We start from the raw sequence: 15,645 nt of genomic DNA on the forward strand, positions 1-15,645 counted from the left end.
TCTCTAAACTGCACTGTATGCCACTGCCCTCTACTCTGCACCACTGTACTCTACGCCACTGCTCTCTGTGCCACTCTACACCACTGCACTGACACTCTACTCTGCAACATTGCACTCTCTGACACTGTATTCTACACCACTCTACTCTGTACTAATGCACTCTATGCCACTCTACTCTGCATCACTCCACTCTATACCACTGCACTCTACATCACTATACTCTACTCTGCACTGCGCCACTTTACACTACTCCACTCTGCACCACTCTACGCCACTGCACTCTATGCCACTCTAGTGTAGGCCACTCTACTCTACTGCACTCTATGCCACTCTACTGTGTCCCACGCCACTCCATGCCATTGCACTCTAAACCACTGCATGCTACGCCAATGCTCTCTAAACAACTGCACTGTACCCCACTGTACTCTAATCTGCACCACTGTGCTCTATGCCACTCTACTCCACTCCACACCACTATGCTACTAACTTTTAGCCATGCTGGACAGCAGCCACTTTGGTGAATAACATGGCTAAAAAACATTGGCAAAGCCACAAACTCTTGCGTAGACAAGACCTATTGGCTTTGCCAATGTTTGTTAGTACTATGAGGTACTGAGGTCTCTGAAAGAACGGTGAATGTGTAAGTCCTTATTTTAAACATGCATTAGACACATCATAATATAGGTTGCTACAAAATGTGTAAATACATTTTGGTAAAATAAAAAAAGTCTTTCTAAAATACAGATTTGAATAATATGCAGTTTATACCTAGTACTAACATTTTTTATATCAGTCCAATAAAACCACACACCCAACAGATCACCATGGAACACACTTACAGTACCTCTCAAAAAGAAAATATCTCTGTCATCAGAAAGCTTCAAGTGACTCCTTTGAATAAAGTCAATACAGGTTTCCAAGCCCTTTATATTTGCAGATTTACCAGTTGCACACATTTGCATTTCTTTAGGGAAGGGGACACCCTGGCAAGAAGGACTTTTCTTATCTGTCTGCCCCTCCTTCTCTCACAGAACAGGAGACTCCCTGCCTTTCCATCCAGCTGATTAAACTTACCTCTCCTAATTAAATTTTGTCCTTTAGGTGAATGGCTAAAATTACGGACAAATGCCCTCCGTTAAGCCTTACATCGCCGACAACGGACAGGACGGCAGGGCGAAATTACTGATAGTCCGTGAAAATTACGGACGGGTGGTCTCCCTATGCCCAAAGCCCTCCTCTTAAACACACAGCCGCTGCAAATAAATGTGCGAACACGGAATACTGAGACAGCGTAATTCTGAAGCCATCTCGGGCCTCTTTAATCCATTTACAGCCACTCCCTGCCCCTCCAGCTCACTCTTGCAGCTTTCTGCTTTCTCCCATTGTCATGCTTTTTCGTTTTTCTCTTCCTTCGTCTTCCCCATGTGTGTCTTTTGCTCGCAGAAAATGCTTGAGGCATAAAAATAAGTGCCGGCCCTCAAATATAAGTGTCGGACCACAAATATAAGTGCCGGTGCTCTGCACCGGAAACAACAAGCACAAATTAAGCAATGGAGGCGAGAGAGTACGTGCCTATTAGAAAGGTAAACAGAAATGTTGTTAACTAAAAGGTTTTCCCCGTAGGACTGTTCACTTTCTCCTTTCGCTTTCCCGCGAGGAGAGTGTCACTGACAGGAACACGCCTCGAACATAACTTGGTTCCTCCGGAGACCAGCGCACCAGTCGCAGCCTTCTCAGGGCTGCGTATGTGCGCCGGAGGGTTTGTTTTGGACTTACTCAGATTCAGCTGCGGTGCTGATGTATAATTATGCCTACACTCACAAACTTCTGCTGGGATATGAAAACCCCGCAGTCCGCCCACCCACCACCCCTGTCTAAATCCCTCGTTGCCAGTAACTCCAGCCCACGTTATTCTGACTGAATCACAGAGCAGCCTGAACGCTGAGAATGGGAAGGCGAGCGACAGTATTTAATGCGTCTTCGGGCAGGGGTGGTTCGTGCCCTCTGACCTTTTAGCTTACGTGACCTGCAGGTTGGGATGAGCTGGACGACCCCGGATCTGAAAGTGGAGCTGATGAAGACCTTGCTGTTTGGTGCCCGTCTTTCCTCTGATGTTTGAACACGGTGGATGTTTCAGGAAGGGCTGAACAGAGGAGGCAGCTGTCCAAGTCCAGTGAGTACAGGGCAGGTTGAACGCCCGGTGTTGTTATACGCTACACTGGCAGTGATAACTAGCCAGGCAATATGAAATATTATCTGAAGTGCATCTTTGTGAGATTTTGGAAAGCTGCCTGCCAGTCTCACAGTCTATACAAGTTTTACTGTAAGTAGGACGTATTTTTCTTGTTGCAGTTTTTACAAACCGGGAACTACTAAGGTAGGGGTAAATCTAAAGTGGAAGTTCGCTTTTCACTTGTATTGCTTTTATTTTTGTGATTGGTTTAAGTTTACCATTGTACTGTGTTACTAACTCCAGTTCATCATTTCTATTTTAGTTTTTTATTAGAGATACAGAACAGCTTCAAATACCCCTAAATTAAAATGTATGCAAAATATAAGAAAAGGTGCCATGATTTCACTTTTTTAATAAAGGAGGTGCCACGAATGGTGGGGAGGGGGGAGCAGAAAAACCAAGGGAGCTAATGTTTGGAAATAGATCAGTAAAAACTGAATTGTTAAACCAATAATTGTGTTCATTAATTGCAGCAGCCAGGGTGAGGGGCAAATAGATGCCATCCAGTTTAGAGGGAATCAATGAACTCAAAATCGATTGGAAAGTTGATGGGAGAACAATGGTATCCCAGTTAAAGCAGTGCTAGAAGCAGAAAAGTGTCCATAGATCTAAGGGTGTAACACAGTCCCCTGCAGCCCCTGCCACGAAGGGGAAGTGTACCGTTCAGGGGCCCCAATTCAGTATACAGACTTTGGATATCTGTGAAATATAGCCGTGTCCGAGGGCTGTCATCACAATCTACGGGGTCACTGCCACTGCATAGAACTGGAGCATCATGGGCATGATCCCAGGTAGTAATTGCAGGTCAACTACAGGCCAAGACCCTGAAAGCAGCATAAAGGACCTATGAGAGCTTAGACAGAATCAATTCAGTTTCAGAATTGTTTCCCAAGATAAGTTGAGGTTGTTGTATTTTTGGATAGCTGTAAAGACTTTCAAACAAGTAAAAAAGGCATGCAGCCTTTGGAATTAATCCAGAGTTGAATTTATTTAATTCTCTTCGGGTTTCAGAATATTCTTCAATAATAAACTATAAGGGATGATTCACTTAATATTTCACCTTCATGTAATCAGCTCAACGCTTTTCGAGATTTGTTACACTTTCCTTCCCCAGGAGTAATATCTATCATAAGTCATAAAAGGTGATTAATACAAATTATATGAATGTCTCAACTCAAAAGCAATAACCTCCCTTGTATGCATAGATATTTCAACTTACGAACTCAAGTGGTGTGTTCTGTTCACATGAGAAAGTAGATTTCTTTGATAACAAAATACCACTAGACCTGTAGTAATGGCATTAGCATCTCTTGTTCCAAACATCAAACTAGAGGCTTATTCCACCAATCACAACAGGTGGATATCTGTCACAAAGTATTTCTATCAGTTTGGTTTGACTACTTTATCACAATACAAACCAGTTTTGCTTTTATCTGACCAGTAGCAACAGTCTGTCTTCATTTTCCCAATTCATCTTTCCACAATCAGCACCAACATTCGTTAAGACTTATATCTAAACAAAATCTTCTTTTCCTTTGTATCTCCCGATCCAGGTTGATAATGTCATAATTTTAAAAGCTTGCAGTTTGAGTAGAGCAGTCTTATTCTAATTTTTCTAATCAAAGTATCTTTCTGCACCCCATTTAATATTGTTACATCTGGTGTTTCATCTCTGTTCGCCTGTTGCTCAGTAATTTGTATTTATTTTGGTTTGTCAAGGCTCACTCATACTTGTAACTCACCATCAATATAGCATAGTGAACGCAAAAAATAAAAAAAATTGAAGGTGAGAAGGGTTACCCCAGGAACATTTCCTCATTGTTTAGGGGGTTTCCAGGAGCCACCCCATCCCCAGCTTGGTAGCCCGTAAAAAGTGTCACTTCATTCACAGCCCAACAGAACATTTGTGTACCTGCGGAAGATTTAGTATCATTATTGTATTAATTTGAAAGCCCTTTGTCAGTATTATGGCAAGACAAATTCAACCTTTCACCTTTCCAAAGTCAATGCATTAAGTATAATTTAGTTTACATAATGTTAATTATTTAGATCACTCACAAACTGCACAAATCGATATGAAGCACTACATAAACAACGTTTTTAATATCAGTAAAAGCATGTGAAATAGAAGAATAGCCAACACAACAGTTCAGTTACCTTGAGACTGATATTTGTTATTTATGAAGTTTCAAGATGAATGTATGACTTTACTGGAACTCTTGTTGAAGTATGTTTAATACTCCAAAGCGTACAGTCAACACTGTCTCCATTTATTGGATGAGATCTGGTACTTGAACTTTATGATAACAAAATGAGAAACTGTAGGCTACCGAACAGGATAATGGCTTAGACTTGTTTGAGTAAATATATGTACACATGTATAATAAATACTACATCAAATTATGTCTTTCCTAGTTGAAAATTGGCATAATCATTAAGAAAGGCTTGCTTGAACTATTATCAAGACTGCCTTTAGAGATATCACCTGACTTTTGTAGATCATTTAAATCCTTGTTTACACGTGTTAAGACGTGTTTCGTCTTCAAGACTTTGTCAAGGCTTTAGCTATATGGGCCCATGAAGATGAAGAGAAACAAATGGGAGTCCTGAAGGTTCATGAAAAGGATGAAGCAGAAGTGTGGCTCATGAAGAGTAAATCAATTGCAGTATGACCGATATACTACACCGACGCTTATGGCATGGTAGAACTCTTTTCGTTCAGAAGGTTTATCATAGCCCTCATTGTTACCTATACTACAATTGATTTACTCTCCATGAGCCACACTTCTGCTTCATCCTTTACATGAACCTTCAGGACTCTCATTTGTTTCTCTTCATCTTCATGGGTTTGGTAATGGCATTTTATGTAGGGATGAGAAAGAAGTTAATCTGTAACTATTAATGTTTCATCCAACAATCCTGTGTGTTGGTGAGACAGTGCAGTGCCAAGTGAAAAACCAAAACGGATGAAAGGCAGCCAAGAAAGAAGCAGATTCAGTTTAAAAAAACGCATTTCACATGGCACCCTTCATTCAAATCTACCTCAAAACATCTGGTATATTGAGCGGGAAGAGTACAACAAACCTACTTATTGGTCTGAGGCACCTAATGTTGGTAAAATGCAACAATTAAGGTAAAAATAATTTAGAGCCTGATTTAGATTTCGGCGGACGGGTTACTCCGTTACCACGGTGACGGATAGCCCGTCTGCCAAAATCTAAATCCCAAAGGATAAAATGGGTTTAGATGTCGGCGGATGGGCTGTCTGCCACTGCTGTGAAGGAGTAACCTGTCTGCCAAAATCTGAATCAGGTCCTTAGGCTCATATTTATACTTTTTAACGCCGCTTTTTGACGCAAAAACAGCGCAAACTTGAAAAATACTATTGTATTTTGCAAGTTTGCACCGTTTCTGCGTCAAAAAAGGACGCAAATGCAGCGCTAAAAAGTATAAATATGGACCTTAGTGTTTAAAATTAGATATTAGAGAAAGTCATTAAACTGGGGTTATGTTGTAGGTCGGTGCTATTTGTAAACACTGGTGATGACTAATGCAGGAATAGATTGAGAGGGGAAGGAGGAGCACGGCTGGGTTTTGACAAAGGATAGGCAGACATTAGCTTGATTCATAAGCTAAGATATTTTGAATTCAGTTTGCATAAAGCACCTTCTTGCCTGCAAAATATTTCCATAATGAGCTAGATTCTTGATAATAAACAAATCCAGTAAACTGATAGAACTACTAACAAATAAAGGCATTCTTGCTTTTATGAGAATACCAGTGAAAGTGGTTAGAATACATGAGTTGGAAAGTAGCCCACACAACATTGTTTGTCAGGTGATTGCCCCTGGTGCCTCCTAAATCATGTCCTTGCTGACTGTGCCATTGAGTTGTAGCAACACCTTTCACATGAGCTCTAACAAGTAGGGTTGGGCAAAAAGTAGTGGCAGTTTATGTGTTAGGGTTACGGGGCTGTGCCCCTTGGAAGTTCCTACATCTTTTCTGCAAAAATACATCAATTTATTTAGAGATACAATCTCAGATCGAATCTCTAAATAAATCGATGTGTTTAAGCCTGGGTTGCCTGTCCCAGGCTGCTTTCCCATGTCGCTCTGAATAGGAAGCTGGAAGCGAGGCAGTAAATCAACTTTCTGCAATGTGATGCATTCTAAGGCCTTTCAGTGCCATGGGAGTCTTTGGTGATATCCACTGTAGACCAGTGACACTACTGGTGTCACGGTTTCAGGAGTTGCAGGCAGCATCCCTGCATGAGGACATACGCCATTTACAGGCATAGATCCCACCCTTTCCCATTCGTCACAGGGTAGGATTGGGTGTGAGTGCAGTAAGTGAGATTCAGTGCTTTGTTATTAGTAATGGTGCAAGTGCTAAAATGTATTAGGTATATTGTGCTGAGATGCATGGTCATGTTTGCCTCCTCCACTGTGACACCCTAGGCTGTTGCTGTGGCTGTAGGTCTCCAACTAAGTTGCTTGAAAAGTCTTGCAGGGCTTTTGCTCAATGGTGAAGTTGATCCAAATATCCTCAGCTTTTGAGAGTCAATCATAAATGGACAAATATGTGCACATAGTGTCCTGATTTGTGGATACCAGAAAAATGTCAAAAGCTAGCAAATGTTATGAGTATGCATACTTACATACATGGCACACATACTTGGTGCTTGTTCAGGTCCTGATTTATTTAGGTTGATAGGCACAATGATCTAGAATAGGCTATCTTTACTTTGGACATGTTTTAATTTTAAAGATGGACACTGTAGCATGCTAGATGTTTGTGGTTGCATAATTCTGGCTCTGTCATATGGTGCTAAAACAGACATTGAAACAGGTCCATGTCAGGCCCAATAATCATGCCCTTTCTTTAATTCCCAAAATTCTGATTGATTTCCAAACAACATATGTTGAAGACACTAAGGTAATGCTTGTCAGTCATTTAGGGGCATATTTATACTCTGTTTGCGCCGAATGTGTGTCAAGTTTTTTGACGTACATTCGGCGCAAACCTTGCCCCATATTTAAACTTTGATGCCCGAGCCCGCGGACGTCAAAATTCCTCTGTGTGAGTCATTTTTTGGATGCGGGAAACTGCCTTGCGTTAGTGACATGTAAGGTAGGCGTTCCCGCCCCAAAAATGACTTTAAGGCCTGTGCGCCTTATTTATACTCCCGTGTCATTTTGACGCACAGGAGATTTCGGGCCTTAAAAAACGGCGCACAGCCTGATGTGCGCCATTTTTTAACGCCTGGGTCAGGGCAGGCGTTAAGAGATCTGTGGGCTCACTTCCATGGTCCATGGAAGGAGTCCAGAGGTGCCCTTCCCTTCCCCCAGGGACACCCCCTGCCACCCTCACCCACCCCTGGAGGACACCCATGGATGGTAAGTACAAGTAAGTTGAGGTAAGTATATATTTGTTATTTTTTTAAAGTGGCATGGGGGGGTATTTTGGGCCCCAATACATGCCACTAGGCCCAATAGTCATGCCTAGGGGACAGAAGTCCCCTGGGCATGGCCATTGGGCAAGGGGGCATGACTCCTGTCTTTGCTAAGACAGGAGTCTTTTCAATGGGGTTTGTGTGTAAACAAAAAAATGGCACAAGTCCGGCTTGAGGCATGATTTTTGCCTCAAACCTGACTTGCACCATTTTTTGACGCACAACCCCCATTTTCCCCTCTGCCGGCGCTGCCTGGTTTGAGTCATTTTTTTAACTCTGACCAGTCCGCAGCACCGGCTAACGTCATTCCTTAAATAAGGCACCCACATGGCGCATAGTAATGGCGATAGCCGGCGGTAAAAGTTTTCACGCATACCAGCGCCGGCGCTGGTTTGCGTCAAAAAGTATAAATATGGGCCCTAGTTTCTGTTTCTATTTCACATGTTTTACTTACTCTTGCATCCCCTAAGAATGTTACCTATTTACATCATGTTGTGGTTTTGTGCTTTGTTTGTGCATTTTACTACGTTTGTATAGTGCATATTTGGAACTGAGTTGCACCAGGTGTTTATGAGGGGCATGTTTGAGAGCACTGGTGCTGAGGCTGAAGGCAGTGGGAGTTTCTCACACAGCCAGCAGCTGTTGGTCCTTCTCCATGGCTGGTTAGAGTATTTTCTTTCAAAGTTGATGCCTCACGCAGTGCAAAACCCTGGGCAAGCACACACTTTAAAGGACCTGAAGTTGTTGCACTGTACAATTTGCACACTATGGCAACCGTTTTATTAATGCAGTAAGATATCAGGCAGTTGTTATTGTTTTCAAATATTTCAAGACTACACGTTTACAATTAAAATGTGCCTTAAAATGCACCATTTGCCAATGTTTTTTCAAAATTTCTTCAGGGGAGGACCCACATAAGTCCCAGTTTTCTCCATCAAGCTTGTTTGCTTTGATTGCTGCATAAAAGACATACCCAACTTTTACGCCCCACCACTTTCAAATGTCACCATCCACCACTGGCAAAAAGATGTCCCCAAAAGTAAAGCTGGTGACATACACCTTTGTTTTTTTTAAGTTCAGCTGCAGAAATTTTTTAATATCAAAGGACCAATATGAGCTCCAGACACAAAATAGAAAAAAAGCATAATTCTAATCTGAACAGAGAAAATGTCTGTGTTCTGTCATCTTGACTGCCAGGTATGATAAAGAGATCCTGATTTGTCTAAACCACAAACCATTTCACCCAGTCAGAATTGGGTCATGTGTTAGAACCATTAAAATTGGCTGCTGTCAATTCATGCACTGACTGTTCTGATTGCTGGCAGAAAACCTATACAGACAATGCACAAATTACTTGTGGATCGTGGAAATGGGAAATGTTGCAGCAGTGAATGGATCGCTGTAAAATTAGCGCCTGCCGTTCGCCTGTTTTTTAGCACGGTGTAGGGAGATTCACATTACCATTCTGCGGTCTAGAACAAAAATTTTACCCAGCATTCCTAACAAGAGGAATACAAGATCATCTGTTTCTCTTCTCTGAGGAATTGAGTGGTAAACAGACTGATACTATACTGAGTGTTCTTTGGACAGTTAAGGAATCAAACTTGTGAATGCTTATCATGGGTCGGTCTAGTGAAGTGCTCTCCATAGTAGGCGTTGGTTCATGATATGCAAATGCTATTCCCTTGTAATGGCCCGATGGTAAACAAATGCACACGCAATATTGATTGTATTTCGCTGGCTTTTTTTTTTTTGTATACTTAAAGCATCACTGGTTAGTCAAACTTTTTGTATTACTTTATATCGCTGTACTTATCCTTCCCAGTTCATTTTTTTGGGTGTTAGTATGGGTAATTGGATTAAGGGAAAAGAGAATGGAAAGCACTATATATGTAAGAAAGTGAATTATTAATCAGGGTTTATGGTAGTCTACTACAAAGTCACTAACCTGTTAGGTCCGGTCCAAGATTTCAGAAATTTAAAGCTGAGCTCAAGTCCTGGTAGCCATGGCACAGAGCAGACAGGCTCAACTCAGAGAAAATGTGTAGAGCATTTATAAGCATGAAAACAGTGGTAAAAAAAAGGGGAAAAAAACACAACACAATACAAAATCCTACTCCAGTTTATAAAGATAGAGACACTTTTAATTATTAAATGAAATGACACCAAAACAACGAGAAAATATAATAACGGGAAATCAGAGTTATGAATTTTTAAAGATTTAAGTGGAAAGGTGCTAAGAAAAGGTGTGAGTGGGACCTAGGTGTATTTTCAGGCCATCTACGATGGGGTGCAAGTCAGATACGCAAGCAGGTTTGCCCCGGGTAAAGCTTTTATCTTCTCACTTAGTCTCTGAAATGGAATTCAGAATCCTCCAGTGGGCAAGGTAGCAGGCTTATCTTGTAAAGTCCCTTCTTAATCGGATACATGATGAGTGAGGTTGAGTGAAGTTCTGCTGAAGCCGTTGGTTATGGCAGGAAAACCTAAGAGTGGGAAAAGTCGAATGCCTAGGTTGAATAATTTTAGTTCCTTCACTTGGTCAACATTTCTACCATCAACCTTTTTTGGAGCTCAGATTCATCCAGCAGACCAAGGCAGAAGACTGTAGATGAGAAGGTTGCACCAAAGTGGGATAGGCTTGCCATCAAGACCAGGGACTTTCAGGTGACAAAAAAGCTCTGAGCAGGACCAATGTTATCTTCTTATTCGGCGAAATCATAATTTGGGCAGACTGACTTGAGTAGTTGCTACCAGTCCTCTGGGGGTCTAGAATTCCAGATTTTTCCTACGTCCCAACTTTTCAGAGATCTCAGAATAAGTCCTTGTGGACACAGGTAAGGCTCCCAGGACAGCATTTAGAGGTGAGGATTTCCTCCAGTAGATGCCACCAGCAGGGTCCAGATATCTTACAGTTGCATTTGCATCCGGAGCTGTTCCCTGCAAGGCACCACTCCCATCCAACACAGCTTTATAGATCCCTACACTCTCACCTCCACAAAGTGCATCAGTGTTGCCAGCACTAGCTGCCAGTATTTCACTAGCAGTGGGCAGGACCATGTCGTGTAGGTAATCGGCAGAGAGGGGCCTACATCTGCCATAACTCACCGGACTATCAGGGTATGGCCATGTCAGCTTGACCAACATCAGGTAGGTTCTGTGTAGATAGTGCAACTGTATGAGTTCAAACCTGGCATTCCGGTAAACTTACCAGGCCTGCTCACATGCTCTCCTCCACTCTGCCTCAGTGATCACCTCAAGGCAATCAACTTTCTCCGAGCCCTAGTTCTGTCCATGAAACGCCCGCCATCCAGCACCAACACTGACTGCAAGTGTGTCACCAGTCGCATGCACACAGTGAGCTCCATCATCTGCCTGCCACATTATGTTCTTGTGGCTTGTCTGGGACACATGCCAGCCTCACATAGTGACAAAACAGCCCTGATCCCACCTGAAACAATTCCTGGACCTGGCCAACGAGAAAAATCTGTCATTTAAATGAAATAAATAAAGGTCTCCCACCCTCTCACACCCCCTCCCTCAGTTTCCTGCACGTCCTATCCCAACCCAGAGCAACAAACGGTTTCAGCACCCAAAGGGGCATATCATATGCAAATGGGACTCTTTAGAGTGCCTTGCTTACCACTCTTTGCCATACCCCTGCTGTTAAGTGTATAAGATACAGGAGTTCTTTTTGTTCTGTTCTTTGTCAGTCTGGACATTTCAGAGAAGTCTCCCATCTCCTGCAGGAAACGGGGCATTGTGTTTCCTGGATCCTTTTGATAGATCAGGGTGTCATCAGGGTGTCAGCACACATTGACACCACATGGAAGACACTTTCCAGGCAGATTCCTCAGGGACCCAGCTGCATTTGCAGCCAGCATCTACTGGCTCCACCACCAAAGCCTATAGTACAATAGATATGGGGGGAGTCCTGTCTTTTCTCTGTACTCAGCCTCCACAGATGATGAGGCGCACACTCCTGTACGCACCCTGGCCATTCGTTCTGTATGTATAGCAGCTGCACCCATTGGGTGAAGACAGGACAAAAGTGCATGACCACCAGTAGCGCCCACATATACTGCCAGACGATTGTATCAAATACATGCTTCAGGTACAATTCTGCCAGTGAGTAGTCCTTCTCTGAGGTTTCAAGCATATGCAGCACATGGTTGAGGCACTGGATATTAAATATTGTGCTATGTCTGGGAATAAATCCTGTCCAATCCGGGTGCACTAATGTCCCAATCACCCCAGCAATCTAGTAGCTAGGACCTTGCACTGTGGCTTAAAGTCTGTTTTGAGCCTGAGAGAGGTCAATAGGAGGATAGATCTTGCAGATCCTTTCCCTCTTTGGGAATCAGGACCATTGTTGCCTCTGGTATGGGGGAGTACTTTCAGACTCCTGGCTTTCATAAGGACCTCGAGCAGTGTCTCTAAAACCGTGGAGGGCAATGCCTAATACAATTCTGCCAGGTACCCATCCATCCCCAGCATCTTACTTCGGGGTGCCCCAGCAAGTGCCCCTTTCAGCTCCACTTATTCTAGGTGTTTGTCCAATGCCTGACATTGTTCCTTGAGAGCTTCGGAAAGTGTGACTCAGCCAAACAGCAGTCCAAGTTTTAGTGTGCAATGCTATGGGTCTGTGCAAACCCCAGCTGCAGGTACTGTGAGCAGGCACCATTGATCTTATCACAGTCTCACTATATTAGAGCCATCAGGTCCATGCAGGGACAAGATGTGAGAATTAGGGTTGTTTCAGGAGCCATGCGAGTAACCTCCCAGACTTGACACCTTCACAAATGAGGAGATACCTATAGCATGTGCTGGTATACTTTTCCAATCATGCTTGCTGGTGTTCAGATTGGTTAACTCATGTTCAAGCTGCTGATGCACCCAGTATACCTTTGCCATACACTCTCTTCTCAGTTCCACCTTGTAGGTCTCCCATTTCATCACCCTACTGCCCGCCTTTCCAGATTATGTTTGAAGAAGGAAGCTCTATATTCCTGTATATTGTTCCGAAAGGCCTCATCCGCCAGGGCCGCCACTGGAAGCCACCACAGTGGGATCCTAGGCATATGCCACTCAGGCTGCAGCATCACCAACAATGGGGAATGATCAGAAAGATACCAATGAGCTATGCCATGGACCCATAGACATCTACACTTCGCACAAGTGCATAGCCTATCCATCTATAGCCTCCTTGGACATGGGAGTAATGAGAATAAGCGTGCTCCTCTGAGTGCTGATGCCTCCAAATATCCATCAGGTAGAGGTCTTCCTTTGCAGCCCCCAGGGCCCTTTATGTTGATTATGACCCGACCTCAAGGGATGGTTTCCATCCGCCAGTCTCAACCAGAGTTAAAGTTGCCTGCCCAAATGAGGGGCATCTCTATGTAGAGAGCATTAGCTCGCATGAGTCAGGGAAGAAATCTTTGTTGTCCACATTAGGAGCATAGATATTGACCAAGCAGGTATAAAAGCCACCCAAGACCCCCCCACCACCATTACATACCTGCCCATGAGGTCAGTCATGACCGCTTGTTCCATGAATGGGACCCTTGCAACTATCCAGGTCACCAGCCCTTTCACATAGTTAGAGTACGTGGCTCCATACATATCGCCTCTCCACCTTTTCCCAAACTTCGTCGCCTCTGCTCAGAACAAAATGGTCTCCTGTAGCATTGAGATTTGCACTTTGCATCTACAGAGATAGGAATATTTTCTATAGCACTTATGATAATCATTCAGTCCCCATACATACCAGGTGTCTAGTGTTCTGGTCATAGGAAAAAAGTAGCCCATATAGCATTCCCCTTTTGGGGGCTCCCATTGTGGGGCAGGATGTTTCCACCCAGTCCATCATCTATGTCTGGTGCAGTGTACTTACAAACACTCATCGTTGTCCACGTAACTTCCCCATCAAGTGTGCCTTGCCTTCCTGGTACCCCCACATTCCCAAAGGGCAACATCCCCCCAACTTTAGGACTGCCCAGGTGTAACACCAACAATCTCATCTTGATGGGCAATCGTGCACACATTTCCCTCCCCAAGGCCCCCATACACAAGATTAGTAACTATTTACAACAATAGAGCCACACAAAGAACAAAAGTTTAAACTCAAATGTGCATGTATTCACAGACAGTAGTGACCAGTCCGAACTGGCCCCAAAAAAGGACAGCCCTGGCTAGCACAACTCCGCCGGCCAGTCCATCGGAGGCAGCAGCGAAGTCACCGGCACACTCCTTTAGCGGCTGCAGCTGGAGCGCTCTGACCAGTTCTGCTCAATGTTTCCCACCTCATCTGAATTTAGGATGCAATCCTGTATTGGGAGTTCCATGCCCCAGCAATATTCACTTTCCTTTCGTTTCCCCTCACAGTTCAAGGGCCGAGCAACCTCAGGACCTAGCCCGAAAGCCTGGATGGGTGGCTTGATGCCTGGTCGCCCCAGTCTCTCATGTCTCAGGGGCCAGGCTGCCCTCCTTCGAGTCCAGGCTACCTGCCTCTGAATTGTCAATCCTGGCCATTGTGCCAAACTCCTGGATCGTAACTCTGCTCATCTTCTGGAAGGGAGCCCTTCGGGCACCTGGCCAACACACCAGCTCCGTCCATGCCATGCCTCCCTTCACTCTAAGTCCAACGACTGAGGGAGAGCTGCTCCAGCATCTCCTGCCAAGCCCATACCTCCTCTGACGCCTCGTAAAAGTTGTTCTGACTCTGCACTATAACTTTCAGGTGAGCCAGAAAAAACAATATATACATTAGGTCCATGGCTTTGAACTTCTGTTTCACCTCAGCATACAACTACCCTTGAGCTTGGGCCTTGTGGACATAGTCAGGGAAGATAGAGAGGGCATGTTTTTCAAATGGGGTGTTGAGCATGCCTCTGGCTGCTGCTAGTATCTAGTTGTGGTATTTGGGCTCTCAGGGCTTACGAGAGTGCCCCTTGAGGAAGTTGGACACCCAGTGTGCACCACAGCATACAATTTGTCAGTCCTTCGGGCCACAGCAAATTTTGGATCCAAGCCCTCTGCATTACTCCCCTCTACCTGCACCAGGAAGCCAACAAAGCACAAATTCTTATGGCGTGAACAGTTCTCTGCATCCTCTGCTCTATCTTCCAATACTTGTGCTGCTGCGATTAGTTTTGGCAGCTGTATTTTTAGAGTTTAGACCTCCAGAAGAGGTCTGAGACTGATTCTTCCACTGTATACACCCATTCCACCACTTTTCGCAGACCGGTCCTCAGCAGGTTCACATTGATCGAGACAGCCTCTATTTTTACCTCCAGGGTGATGCGCAACCTGTGGATGACCTCCAGCAGGTCTGCTCTGGTAGGTTTCCCAGTCTCCTCCTCAGCGCATTGTTCACATTGGGGATCTGTCTTTCTTTCTGATGGGCATCTGTGGGTGTGCTGTAGCGTATTGCATAAAGTATTGTTTTGTTGGGGTTTCATGCTTCTGTCCTTGCCTATGTTATCTCAGAGTTCAAAGCACAGTGTCTGCCCATTGGTCCTACAGCCTCCACCAGCCAGGAACAACATTGGCACTGACAAGGCAAGGCCAGTCAAAAGATATCCCAAGACTGATACAAAGGGCACACTACCCTTCACAGTAACTCAGCACGCTGTCACCCTGTTCACCCCTGCTGCTCAATCCTCAAATGTCAGGCAGTCGCACCAAGAGCTCAGTCATCTCTGGGGTGGGAGGGCTGAGGAATGGGAGGCAAGAAGGCAGATCTCCCCTCTCCTTCAAATGGTGGTGGTCGCTGCAGTGTTCCTCATGTTCCCTCAATCCTCGCAGGCAGGCAGTTCAACTCTGCTCTCCGTAATGCCACGCCACTGTCAGGCCTCCATTTAGGTGGTCACTCAAGCCTAAGGGCTCCAGTCCTGCTCACTGTCCTTTGGCACCAGCACCTCTGGTTCTTACGACTCCTGGAGACACAATCTCCCTGCCAGTG

At 44.4% G+C, this 15,645-nt stretch overlaps 1 protein-coding gene across 3 annotated transcripts in view; it reads left to right on the forward strand.

Annotated features, from left to right (window-relative positions):
• The first annotated feature begins 1,696 nt into the window (after positions 1-1,696).
• Positions 1,697-15,645, forward strand: part of OSMR (oncostatin M receptor) — a 345,202-nt gene continuing 331,253 nt past the window's right edge. Inside the window, exon 1 of one of the 3 annotated variants that reach the window (XM_069221332.1) lies at positions 1,697-2,173. The gene's annotated coding sequence lies outside the window, so the exon portion shown is untranslated. The remainder of the gene's footprint in view (positions 2,174-15,645) is intronic. The other 2 variants (XM_069221326.1, XM_069221330.1) reach the window with 2 other exon arrangements.

The sequence above is a fragment of the Pleurodeles waltl genome, chromosome 1_1 (assembly GCF_031143425.1).
Source record: "Pleurodeles waltl isolate 20211129_DDA chromosome 1_1, aPleWal1.hap1.20221129, whole genome shotgun sequence".
Taxonomy (NCBI): Eukaryota; Metazoa; Chordata; class Amphibia; order Caudata; family Salamandridae; genus Pleurodeles; species Pleurodeles waltl.